Genomic DNA, 15,127 nt, shown 5'->3' with positions numbered 1-15,127 from the left:
AGACGTTAGTGTATTTAAGAAAATAGAGGAAGCTTTTTGATTAAAGCACATTAAACAAGAAAGGTACAAGTCGAAGTTGGAGAGATATGCAAAGCCAAATATATAATGCTTTAATATTGACAGTGTTGAAAACTTCTCACCCTTTTGTGTTCCAGGAACCTGCTTTAGTAAAAAAACAAAACAAAACAAAACAAAAAACAAACAAACAAACAAACAAACAAAAAACGCCTTTCCCTCCAAATTCTAATTCTTAGCTTCATAAATAGCTGAACTATTTATAAGCACTGATCGATCAGAATAAAATGTCCTTTAACCTGACTTGACAAAACTTTAATTAAGCTTCTTACTTCTCCCAAGTACCTTAACTTTGACACACTTTCAGTATCAATTCCTCCTGATAATAGGTTGACTCCAGGGTAAAACATTCTCTAATCTACTGTCTGATCATGTCCAATCCAAACATTCATCCTGCTTTCCTAAATCAAGTTCTTTTTAATCTTGTTCACTCCTCCTTATAAAAGAGAAACCTTTGTCTGTCTGACCTGTGAGACATTTTCAGATTTCATATTTAGAATTTTTCCTCTCTTGCAAAAGTCCATCTTCTCTTATTAGCTAATCCCTTTCTCATTTCTTAAAATAATTCTTTTAATACAATATCTCCTTACCTAACTCCTGATTTGTTTTATTTAACCATATGAGTGATATGAACTTAGGATTTTTTTTATGAGGTTCTTGGAAAGCATTGAAATACATAAAACAGGCAACATATGTGCTTCTTTGGGGTTGGATTTATTTCTCTGATTGACCTATAGAAAAAAAGACTGTAATGAGGCAAGAGTGTCACTTTAGGAGACTATTGAAAGAATGGAGATAGGTGTTTGTGGTTTGGACTGTGGCAGCACCGTGGAAGAGGAAGGCTTTAGGAATTAACGTGGAGGCTGTAAAAACAGAACTTTGCTGAAGGATTAGGGCTCAGTTGTGACAAAAGAAGAATCAAAGTTGATTTCTGGATTCTTGGCAAGGGTAATGGGATAAATGATGATATAGTTTACTGGGGATATGAAAGATGGAAGGAGATTGGTGTTTGTTTCAAGTAGAGGCACCAATTGGCTTGTTATATTTTTAAATCATGAGCTCAAAGGAAAAGAAAAATCTGGTCAAGAAAAAGAAACATGAGCTAGAAAATCTTCAGCATAGAGGTTAAAAGCAAACCATTGGTTAAAGGAAACAATAAAAATAAAGAAGAGAAGGAGACCTCTCCCTCACCTCTAACACACTTGATTTTTCTATGAACTAAATGAAAAAAGAATCAATCGGTGATGAAGACTGAGAAGCAGCCCACTCTGACACAGGAGAGAAACCAGGTGACTTAATTGTCATGCCGCACAAGGAAAAATCTTTGTCAAATTTATTTTTAGGATCCTTTCGATATTTTTGTTGAACTGCTCTGACATTTAAAGTTTTAAAACATGAATTCTCCACTTTACTCTGAGGAAATTAAATCAATGGTCCTCCTCATTAAGTGTTAAGAGAATTAAGTATTGACCTATTCAAGTCAAGTAATGTAGCATAAATTTGCACAACTTTTATAGTGGATTATTTTTAAAAATATAATTATGCTTTTTTTGCATTGCAGTTAAAAAAGATTAATTTTAAAAACTGAAATTGTTCAATCCTTTTAGCTGTCAATCATATTTTGGTGACAGATTAAACAGGCCAACAAAAGATACTTTACTTATTTTATAAAAGAAGAATTTTTTTTGGCTTTTACTCAATTCTATTGTAATTATCTTCCCTAATCAAAACTTAAAATGGTTAAATGTTTCTAATAACAATGCTACATTAGATAGATAGATAGATCTTAAAAGTCAATCTTGTCAATTAAATCATTTAGATAAATTGGCAGCTATCTGAAAAAGACTAAATTACTGATTTAAAATTCTGGAAGTCTGACAGCCTTCTCTCATTTCATCCTGTCTCTGTCCCTTTTAATCAAAACAGGCAGTGTTTTTTCAGATATAGAATTCTACAAAACTTTCTAATTCTACTGTGAGTGCAATGGGGTCTTATTTTAGTAGATAAGAAGGTTGTCTGGAGATCTTTCCTTATTAAACCCATCTCTATTCCTGGCTTCTGTTGAGATGATTGTGTAGATCCGTGAGTCACACACCTAACCTCTTCAGCAAAAGGTTTGTAGCCACACCTTTGGTTCACTCTCCAGAGTATACTTTTCTAAAAATGAATTTCCTCGTTTTAGCAACCTTCACAATTTGAATAGACCAAAAACTTCCCAAATAATCAAATGTTGGTTCCTTTTTGCTTAACGGTTCCTTCCTCAATTTAGCTCATTCTTATCACATTCTACTAGGAGCATCAGGAGAAAACAGGCCACACCTTTAATACTTTACTTGAAAACTTCTTAACTAAATGTACAAAATGATTTCATATAAGTTCTGCTCTCCACAAAACCACAGAACACATTTCAGCCAGATTTTCTATCATTATAACAAGGGTTGTCTCTCCTCCCATTTCCAGCAATATGTTCCTGATTTTCCTTTCAGCCCTTTCCAGAAGTGCCTTTAATATTCATATTTCTACCAACATGTTGTTCAAGGCAATCTAGGCTTTTGCTCTCATGAGCCTCAAAATTATTCCAGCCTCTATTCATTCAAATTTTGTTAGTTTTGTTGTTGTTGTTGTTGTTGTTACAGTACACCCTATTTCCAATTACTAACAACTATATTAGTTCCCTGGTGCTTCCTTAACCAATTACCACAAATTTAGTACCTTAAAATAACAGAAATGTATTCCTTTACAGTTCTAGATATTAGAAGTCTGAAATCAAGGTGTTACCAGGTTTCTGCTCCTTCTGGGGGTTCTAAGAGAGAATCCTTCCTTATATTTTCCAGTTTCTGGTGGCTACAAATACTTTTTGCCATGTAGCTGCATAACTCCAATTTCTGCCTCCATAGTCACATTGCTTTTCCTTTTTGTGTGTCTCTATGCTGTGTCTCTTATAAGGATACCTATCGTTTTATTTAGAGATCACTGAGATAATACAGGATAATCTCATCTCGTAATTCTTAAATAGTCCCCTACCCCTCTCATCCCCAACTATAAGGTCAGGTTCACAGGCTCTGGAACATAAACATATTAGTTTGAGAATTGCCATTCAACCCAATACAAAGACAATAATAGTGTTCTCATTCTAACTCTTATTAGGTATATACCAGTGGGAAAGTTCCTTTACTTTCCCCTGCCTCATTTTTCTCATCTGAAAATATGAACAATACCACATATCAAACTTAAGGAAGGAAAAGCAATTTTTATTAAGTTTCCCTGGAGAAGCATGAGGACATTTTTTTAAAAATGTGAACACCAAGTTAATGAAGATATAGTGAATTATTTAAACTAGAGCAAGCAGTCTTAAAAGGAGCAGCATGATATCAAAAATGTTCATATACATGTAAAAAAGAATTTTAATGTTAAAATTAAAGTTGTCAAAAATCTTCGTGAGTAACATAAATTTAGTAAAATATAAAACACAACTATAAATTATAACTAAGAAATGGAGATCAAAGTTTTGAAATATACATGAAATAAAAATTATAGCAATGGAGAATGTTTCCTGGTTATTTAATACAACTAATTCTATAAAGAGGTGAAGGAAGAAATGAGTAGAATAAAGAAATACTTTTTTTAAAGATGAAAAACATTGTGAATCTGTAGTTTTATGAAGGCTATTGATAAATCAGGCAAAACTTTAAAAAGATAACATCTATAGTTGTATGTTGCTGTTGTTGTCTCTTGTTTATTTTGTATTGTTGTGTTCCACAGTGGGTAATTTATGTGTTAAAATAAATCGGGAAACTTGGAGAATCAGTAGGTAACCTACAGTATTCCAAAGATAAAATTGGTTTTAGACTACTTACAACACTTAATTTCATAAGACACTGGAATGAAGTTACAGATTCTGAGAAGAAAAAATGAATCATTGCAACCTGATAATATACAAACAAATAAAATTATCTCTAATGTCACAAGAGTAATAAAAAAATGTGTGTGTGCATCAGCATATGTGTGTGTGTGTGTGTGTGTGTGTACTTTCAGAAATAGAAGAGTTCAATAAGTATCTGTAAAATGTTACATAACAAATAAATGTCCAGGTATCAAAGATTAATCAAAACAGCAAATTTGATAGTGGACATATTATGGTACTAGGAATGTAGTATATGTAGTATAACCTACATATAGTGTATAAATGTAGTATATAACATAGGAATGTAGTATATAAATGTCGCATAAAAAATAGGCCTAAGTGGCTTTTAATAAAGCCATAACCAATGTTATTTATATATATATGTATATATATAATAGTATTGGAAACTATTTTCAATAAATAACAATATAATAGCAGATAATATCACATCAAAATTCCTATTGGCCAAACAAAAGTAAGATTACTAGATAATTTATATATTTAGAAAACTCTATGCTAAGAATAATAACATTTTTTAATTTTTTTCCTTTAAAATATAGATTATCTTTTAATAATCTGCAATGGCATTATCAGTCCTTAGACAGTTAACTTTATTATTAGTTTTTCAATGCATAGAGTTATGTCTCTTTAACATCTTTTATTCTAGAGTATTTTCCTACCCAAACTTTTAATTTATTTTCTTGATTTGACTTTTTAAAGAATTCAAATCAGATTCTTGTGGAATGTTTCATTACGCGTTTTATCAGATTGCTTCCCCCCAAAGAAATCAAATTAAAACAAAAATAAAATTGCAATAAATTATAAAAAACATAAAATTCCATTAAAGCAAATTTCTTGAATATCATACTGTGTTTTAATTATCCTTTAAATCACAGAAACATACATTTGGTGAACATTTGTGTGGTGATACATAATTAATAAATATTTATACATTTTTAATGATGACTGGCACATATTTCAAAAGCAGATAATCATGAATCATAAGTTCTGATCAAAATCATACTTTGTATATATGTAACTTTGTGTTTATTTCAAATACATGAGCAGTAGGAAAATTGGCAATTAAAATCTGATAGTGACAAACCACTGTCAGTTAAAAATTCAAAATAAATATAAACAAGGTATAAATGACATAGTATTCAATGAGACAGCTTTAAATAAATATCAGAATAAATCTTTTCAAAAGGAACAATCATTAATTTTAGGCAAATGCAAATTAATAAATCAATATTTTATTTAAATGATTATTTAAATAGGAAACCAATAAGATGCTGTTACTGGTTTAAAAACTGTCTGAAAATCTATAATTTTTATAGGCAAGTTATCACAGAAATGGTAAGGTAAAGCTATTGTGTAAAATATAAAAGTGCTTATGTTTGACAGGCCCTAACTATTTGACATTATCTGACCTAATAAAAATAATTTCTTTACATCTCTACTGGATAAATATCTACTGATTAACAAGTAACTTTACTAGACCTAAGACATTAAAAAATAGAAAGCAAAAACATGGAGTGAGTAGAGTATCCTGGACAATCTTTGGGTGTCTTTTGCCTCTGTATATTTTTCAAAGGATGTACCACTATCTTTTTAAAAAGTATATATATATATATATATATATATATATATATATATATAATGTGAATAATATTCTGACATATTAAATTGGGAAATGCACAATTCCTAATTATCAGGAATTATCATACCATATTTCTTACTCTATGGAAACCTCGATATATCAATATGGAAATACATCCATAAAAAAATTTATAATTCTCATTATGTAATCACTATGCAGAAAATTAAAATTAAATTGAAAGATAAAAGTGACACAAACAAATTCAGGGGCTGTGAAAACTAAAATTATAAAAGAAATTATTTTATAATAGTTGAGTAAAAGGAAAATAAAACAACAATTATAAACTATAAGACTATTATTAAAGAGAAGATAACATGTATAAATTAAGTAATTTTAATCTATATTTCTACTTATAAATTAATGTATGCATTATGAATTATAATATTAATTTAAGAATATTACTATATAAATTAAGATGATGGTAGCTGTTATAACAGATAACCATAATTCCTATTATGAATTAAATGTTAAGCTATTTTGTCATCCTTTTTACTGGCCTGCTCATCTTATTAGTAATGGATTTTTAAATTTTTCTTTTAATTGCATGTTCTCTATGTCATTATTAAAAACACCTGTGGAGTTAGGATTGTTCATAAATTTTCTCAGTAAAGATAGTACTTCAGTGAGATTAAAAGTAATATTTAATATTCAAAGCCTACAACTCTGAACAAAGGAAATAAAATATTCATTTTATATTAAAATGGTGAAATAAGAAAATTATAAATATACAAATTTGAAACAATTATTATGCAAATATATTTTAAATTAAACAAATAATGTGAAAGTATGTAAACGGATGAGAAAAGCTAGGAATAATTTTGTATCTGTAGCAATAGTAATGCAGGGTTTCTTTGCAATGTTTACTCAATTTAAAGGCAATTCAAAGCATAGTCTTAGCCTTTCACTTATGCCATATAGATTGTAGTGTGATTTTATTTAAAATTATTTATTTTATTCAAAATTATTTACATCTGAAAATCTCAAGCATATAAAATACATATTTTTACTATTTTTTCAAGCATTCGCCCTCTTGATCTTTAATATTTAATGCCTGTTATTGTCATATCACACAGGAAATAAGTCCTCTTATTTTTATTACCTGATTCTGGTACGTTTCAAAAAAATGTTAAAAAAAAAAACGAAAGAACTCAGATGAGCTGACAATTTTATATTTCACTCATGACCTCTGAGTTGAAAGGTAATAACTTAAAGATACAGTATGTTCTTTAAGAGCTATTCAACTATATTATTTTATTGGTGTTAATATTCATTCTTATTTATTGTAATTAGATCATGAAAATCACCTTGAACTTAGAGTCAGATGACATGAATTTGATTCCCTCATCTGTCACTAATTGGGCTATCACTAATTGGGAACTGGGCAAGCTAAGTTTACCCTTGAGATTTATGTTTCTCTTTTATAATAAAAAGACAACCTTACAAACTATTTTGAGGACTATTATACAAAACAAGATGTTGTGTAATTGGTGCTATACAGATTATTTACTATATTTATTACATACATTATTTACAGCTTATACAGAGAAAAGACAATTTCTAAAGCTTCCTTTCTTTTTTACCCTTAAAAATGAAACTACTCACATTTTATTTAACTACCTTTATTATGAGGTCAGTAATAGATTTCCTTAATTTGATAAGTATTCAGTAGTCCATACATACAAAGATGCGTTAGTGATTAAAATAATCTCATTTACTTCTAAGAAATTCAAGTACTCAGATTATTTTTTGTTCTATTCTTTTAAATTTTCTTTGAAATTCATCTTCTTCCTGATTTTAAAAAGGAAGAACGTTTGTGAGGAACTGTGTATTTTCATTAAAGCTCTATCATTCTCTTTAATAATATTAAAAGCATAAGATAATTGGAAGAAATTGGAGAAAACAGCAGCATTGATGTGAGTGGAGCAATTGATAATTTAGCTGTGCAAATGGAATTTTTCAATCCTAGTGATATCTAAAAATGCTTTACAATGCTTATTTAAGTGATAGCTGGTCATAGCACTAAACTAGGTCACATTTTCATCAATTAAGGAATACTGTATATATTTTTAAGTTATAAACAATCCTTCAGAAATCATTGTTACAGACAATTTAATTTTATGTTAAGTATATATATATAGATAACATATAGATATAGATTCTGTAAATACACTCACACATACATGCATAGATATAAAGGCAGTCTGTGTACTTCTTGTGGATGTTGATTTTGAAGTATGTTCAGATCATTTTAATCTTGTGTCGATTTTAAATGGAGATTTTATTGCTTTCCCTGTTATTTCTTTCACTATTTTTGGTAACTTCAGTTATCACTGTGCAATTATTTAAGTGTCCCAAGCAGTAAGAAAAGCTTTGCTTCAATATCATCATTATATGGCATCTGAGATTGATGACAATACTACAAGCAATTCTTTAAATCTGTCACTTTGGAATTCTCAAGATGATAAGGAATTACTCTTCTGTGGCTACTGTTTGCAAGGAGCAGCTAACCAAAGCATATAGTACATAGAAGAACAGAGAAGAATGATCAGAGAATTAAAAAAATCATTGTAAAATGGTTTTCTTGACTTCAAAAAATGTTTTCCTCCTTTTTTCTCTTTTTTTCTTTTTCTTTCTTTCTTTATTTTTTTTTTACCAACATAGTTTTAGGAATCTTATGTGAAATGGCAAAGGTACACTTGGTCCAAAACTAGTATTTTTCTGACAAAAAAAATCTCGATCTTTTCTGAGACTCACAAACTAATTAAACATATATAACTTCTGATTTATGCAAAGGTGGAACTTGGTTTTTGTTTAGAGTGATGCTTTTAATTCAAAATGGGATGTGGGTTAGCTAGGTAAGCTAAACCATACGGGAATCCAAATCAAAAATTTGATGGTTCAATTGGATCTAGAAAGGAGTATCTGTGTGGCCAGTAATCAGGGAGCAAGTGAGAAAAGAAAAGAATACAAGCAATTTCAAGTAAAAAATAGATTAGCCCGAGGGCTTCTTGGGAAAAAATTTAATGCATTTGTGAAATCATGTGTATATATTTTTTAGTTTTCTACCTTTAAACAGTCAGAAAAGAAATGATTAATATGATACTATAGCACTCAAACATGCTGTAGTAAAGTATCAGAAAGTTTAAGAAGAGATAATAATGAGAAAAATTATGTTTTACTTATGCACTTCATTCCTTGTGTCAAAAATATTCTTTAAAGTGTAGAATAGTAGAAAAGGAAAAAAATAAATTCACAGAATCTTAGATTAAAAGCATTTATAGAAAGTATATTGTTATCCAAAGAATTAACAACGAATTTACAAGATACAAGGTAGATATAAAAATGTAATTTTTTATATATTGTCAAAGAACAATTGATTTTTGACATTAAAAAACACAACATCATTTACATGAGCATAAAAAATTAAATGATCTAATATAAATCTAACAAAATATGTAAGAGGTCTACATGAAGAAAATTTTTTTAAATGCTTACACAATAATTCAAAGATCTCAGTAAGTGGTGAGATACTTCATGCACATGAATAGGGCTCAATATTAAGATGTCAATTCTTCCCAACTTGATCTATAGATTAAATATAATCTCAATCAAAATCTCAGCAAGGTTTTTCATATCAACAAACTTATTTTAAAATTTATATGAAAAAGCAAAAGATTAGTCAAATCAATCAATGGAACAGAATAGAAAGCCCAGATGTAGATCCACAAATATATAGCCAACTTACCTTTGACAAATGAGGAAAGTAATGAGGAAAGTAATTCAGTAAAGGAAAAATAGTCTTTTCAATAACTATGCTGGAGTAACTGAAAATTCGCATATAGGAAAATATAAAAATATAAATATAGACTAAGACCTTATACTATTTTAAAAAATAACTAACAATGTACCATACACCTAAATTTAAACTGTAAAACTCTAAAACTAATAAAAGATAATAAAAGAGAAAATCTAGATGATGAGTTTGGTGATGACTCTTTAGGTACAACACCAAAAGCAAAATCTATGAAAGGAAAAAAAAAAACAAAGCAGTAAATTAGACTTCATTAATTAAAAACTTCTTCTCTGGAAAAAAAAAAAGAAAAACAATAAGAGAAAGAAAAAAGCAAACCACAGACTGGGAGAAAATATTTGCAAAATACATAATACAGAAAAGGTTGGTGCCCAAAGTATATAAAAAAAATCTTAAAAATCAACAAGTATAAAACAAACAACCCAATTTTAAAATGGGCAAAAATCTGAATAGATACCTCACTGGAGAAGACATACAAATGTTAAATAATTATATGAAAAAATAATCAGCATCACTTGTCATTAAGAAATTGCAAAAACAGCAATGAGATATAACTAAATACCTATTAGAATGGCTAAAACCCTAAACCTTGACAGCACCAAGTACTGGTAAAAATGTGGATTAACAAGAATACTCATTGATTACTGGCGGGAATGACAAATGGTACAGCCACTTTGGAAGACAGATTGACAAGTATGTACACTATTTATAGGATAACAGTATGATTGAACGATTGTACACTGGGTACTGGTGCAAATGAGTTGAAAACGTATATCCACACATATGAATGTTCATAGAAGCTTTATTCTTAATTGTCAAATTTTGGAATACATCAAGATGTTTTTCAATACAAATATGGATAAGAAAAATATGACATATTCACACAATGAACTACTATTCAGCAATAAAAAGAATAATCAGCTATCAACCCACAAAAAAAAAACATGGAGGAACTTTAAATCTATATTGCTAAGTCAATCTGAAAGGTTACTGTATAATTTTAACTATAAGACATTCTAAAGAAGGCAAAACTATGGAAACAATAAAAAGATCAGTGATTGCCAGGGGTTCAGAGGGTGAGACAATAAAGAGGTGGAGAACATATTAAGTTTGGTTTGTGAAACTACTCCATGATACTTTAGTGGTACATATGTGACATCATGCATTTTTCCAAGTACTTGCAACAATTTAACACAAAGAGCAAATTCTAATAAAAACTATACATTTAAATTAATATTAGTGTCTCAATGTTGGTTCATCAACTATAACAAATATACCATGTTATGCAAGATGTTAATAACAGGGGTTAACTCTGCAGGGGGACAGGGAGTACTTGGATTTCTCTGTACTTTCTGAACAGTTTTTCTGCAAACTTAAAAAGGACTCTAAAATTAAATTCTATTAAAGTGTATTTTTGGTCTTTTAAAACAAACATATAATTTTCTGTCTTATTTTTTATCAGATGTTTGTAGCAGATTCAAGTTAAGGATTAAAAAGTACATTTTCATTTGCCTTGGCTTCTGAGTCATTTTACTTTTTTATTTATTTAAATAAGACAGGTTCAGATAATTAATATCTGTGACTTCCAATATGCATAGAGCTGTTCTTAGTTCTATCCAGAGCACTCGGGAACAATCATTTTATAGAGGTATATGAGGAATTAACAATTGACGAAGTGGTTTCCTGTGAATGTCAGGCGCAAATGATTATTTCTGCACAGGTGCTTTAACATAATACACTTCAAAAATATTTATTTTTAAAAATTTATTGGTTAATAATATATGTTTCAAGGATACAATTCTATAATACATCATCTGCATATTGTATTGTATGTTTACCATTCAAAGTCAAACCTCCCTCCATCACCATATATTTGACCCCCTTTACCCTTTTCTAATTCTACCTCTCCCCCTTTTCCTTCTGGTAACCACTAAACTGTTGTCTGTCTCTATGAATTTTTGTTTTGTTTATTTGTTGCTTTCAGTTTCATATCCCACATGAGTGAAATCATATGATTCTCAACTATTTCTGACTTATTTTGCTTAGCATGATTATCTCAAGATCCACTCATGTTGTCACAAATGGTAGTATTTCATCTTTTCTTATGGCTGAATAATATGTCATTGTATATATGTACCATATCTTCTTTATCCAATCCTCTATCAAAGGATACTTTGGTTGTTTCCATGTCTTGGCCACCATGAATAACACTACAATGAATAAAGGGGTATATGTATTTTTACAAATAAATGTTTTCAAATTTTGGGGGTAGATACACAGAAGGATTGCTGAGTAATATAGTAATTCTATACTTAATTCTTTGAGAAAGCTCCATACTGTTTTCTGTAGTGGCTGTACCAATTTACATTCTGTTTTGATGTTATCCCACCTCCTATATCTTACTCTAAAATTATGAAAACAATATACTAAACAAAGCAATCATTAAAATTATTATTACACTCACATCAATAGCTTATGAATTAAATTTGAAGTGTTAACACAATTTAAACTTATACAGAGTCATTGCTTTTCTACATATCTTTCTTCTAAAGACTTCTTCATTTCTTAAGTATGGTGATTTGACATAATAGATTGCTCCGAAATAATTACTTTACTTTTAATATATATAAGGAATGCTTCAGAAATGTATATGCATTAGACATGATTTATTTTAACATGGCATCATTTTAATATATGAAACAAAAATGATAATTAGTATAATTTAAATTTTTGTGTGTGTTGGGTATAATGTAAATGTTTCTACAGATGACAACAATGATTATACACAATATGTAGCTTTTTTTTCTAAGTTAGACAAGACAAACGTAATAACCAGAAAGTATAATTAGCTGCTCCTAATCTAACATTTTCTTCCATAGCTGAAATATTGGCCGGAATTACATATTCATAGCTAAAATATGGATTAAATTGGTATGAAAAATATCTGCTATACATATTAAGATTCCATTCTAAATGTCTATGTGTCAAATAAGTTTGTCTTCACTTTTCCTTCTTTTATTCTATGTCATCTTGTTTCAATACTTTTCAGAAACCAGATTCAAACAGTGATAGATAATAAATAAACTTAGAATTTAATACAATTTACATGTTCTCTATCCATTTATGTTCATTAAATTGAGTTGCTGCATTTTCTTCAAAATTAAAGTATTTTCAGGAATATGAAACCTTGCTAGATCTTTCATACAAGCATATGTTGAAATTCACTAAAGGGAAGGATGTATAAGATTCTACATCCAAGTCAATAAGTCCTTCAAAAAAAAAAGTCTTGATGAAAGAACATAGGCTGAAATTCTGACAAAATAATTTTAATTAAATTAAAACTTGTTCCTAAAAATATTTACTTGAAAATAATATGGAAAAGCAAATAAAATATGAGTTTATCATGCAGGGATTCATGTTCCTAAAGAGACAAAAGATAATTTAGAGACTATTTACTGCTGAACATTAAGAAAATAAAATAGAAACTTGAGAGAGTAATGTATCCACATTTGAAATTCTAACATGGAAAACATCTTCCTCATTAAAATTGATTTTAAATTAAGCCTTTAATTAAAAAATATATATATTTGAGGAAAAAACATAAATTTAGTTCTACCTTTAATGAAATATGTTAGCTCTGTACATAACAAAAATCATTTCTTGACCTGTGTTTGCAAAAAGAAATATGTATGGTGGAAATATTAGTAATATATATATATATATTTTAACTGTATTTTTAATTAAATTAATTGGGGTAACATTGATTAATAACATTATAGTTTTAGGTGTACAGTTTTAGAATACATTATCTGTATATTGCTTTGTGTGCTCACCACCAAAAGTCTAGTCTCCTTCCAACACCATATATTTGACCTTCACCCTCTTCATCCTCCTTCCATCATCCCCTTCCCCTCTGTTAACTGCCATACTGTTGTCTCTGTCGAGTTTGTTGCTTTCTGTTTTACATCTCACATATGAGTGAAATTATATGGTTTCTGTCCTTTTCTCTCTGACTTATTTCACTTAGCAGGATGCTCTTAAAATCCATCCATGTTGTCACGAATGGCAATATTTCATCATTTTTTATGGTCAAGTAGTATACTATCAAATATATATATATATCACATCTTCTTTACCAATAATCCATCGAAGGACACTTAGATTGTTTCCATGTCTTGGTTATTGTGATTAATGCTGAAATGAACAAAAGGGTATATATCTTTACAAATAAGTGTTTCCAAAATTTTAGGGTAGATACCCAAAAGAAGCATCCTGGGTCATATGGCAACCTTATCCTTAACTTTTTGAGGAACCTCAATACTATTTTCCATAGAGGCTGCACCAATTTATGTACCCACCAGCAATGTACAAGGGTTTCCCTTTTCTCCACATCCTCTCCAACACCTGTTATTTCTTGTCTTATTGGTAATAGCTATTTTAACAGGTATGAGGTGGTATCTCATTGTGGTATTGATTTGCATTTCCTTTACAGCTAGTGAAGTTGAGCATTTTTTCATATAGTTGATGACCATATGTATGTCTTCTTGGAAAGTGTCAGCTTAGTTCTTCTGTTCATTTTTTAATTGGATTGTTTTTTGTTGTTGTTTAAATGTACGAGTTCTTTATATATTTTGTACCTTAGCCCCTATTGAAGGTATCATTTGCAAATGTCTTCCCCCATTTCATGGTCACCTTTTTGTTTTGTTGGTTCCTTCTTCCCTGAAGATGCTTTTTTAATTCGATGTAGTCCAATTAATTTTTGTTTTTACTTCCTTTACCTTTGGGGTCTAATTCACAAAAAAACCTTTGAAACTAAGGGATATATGTTTAGTACTTATGTATTTCATTGTTTCAGGTCTTATATTCAACTCTGTAATCCATTCTGAATTATTTTTTATATATGGTGCCAGATCGCAGTCTAGTTTTATTCTTTTGCATGTGACTTTCTGATTTTCCAAACACCATTTATTGAAGAGGGTTTCCTTTCTCCATTGTACATTTTTGACTCTTCATCAAAAATTGGTTTTCCATGTATGTGTGGCTTTATTTCTGGGCTCTCAATTCTGTTCTATTGGTCTGTGTGTCTGTTTCTTCAACTACCATACTGTTTTTGATTATTGTAGCTTTGCAGTATAATTTGAAGTCAGGGGGTATAATACCCCCCGCGATGTTCTTTTTTTTTTTTTTTTTTAGGATTGCTTTGGCTCTTTAAGGTCTCTTTGCAGTTCCATACAAATTGATCGTTTTTTCATTCTATTTCTTTAAAGTACCATTGACGTTTTGATGGGAATTGCATTAAATCTGTATGTTGCTTTAGGTAATATGGCTATGTTAACTATGTTGATTCTTCCAAGCCTTAAACACAAAACATCTTTCTATTTCTTTGTGTTTTCTTTAATTTCTTTCAACAACGTCTTGTAGTTTTATTCTTAAGTATTTTATCCTTTTTGTTGCAATTGTAAATGGGATTATTTTAATTTATTTCTTATTATTTTATCATTAGCCTGTAGGAATGCAAACAAATTTTGTACATTGATTTTGTATCCTGTAACTTTAATGCATTTGCTTAATGTTTCTATTAGTCTTTTGGTGTATTCTTTAGGGTTTTCTGTACAAAGAAACATGCCATTTGTAAATAGTAACAGTTTTACATCTTCGTTCCCCATTTGGATGCCTT

The sequence above is a fragment of the Rousettus aegyptiacus genome, unplaced genomic scaffold (assembly GCF_014176215.1).
Source record: "Rousettus aegyptiacus isolate mRouAeg1 unplaced genomic scaffold, mRouAeg1.p scaffold_m13_p_10, whole genome shotgun sequence".
Lineage (NCBI taxonomy): Eukaryota > Metazoa > Chordata > Mammalia > Chiroptera > Pteropodidae > Rousettus > Rousettus aegyptiacus.
The sequence above is the reverse complement of the archived record's forward strand: the minus strand, read 5'-3'. Positions refer to the sequence as shown.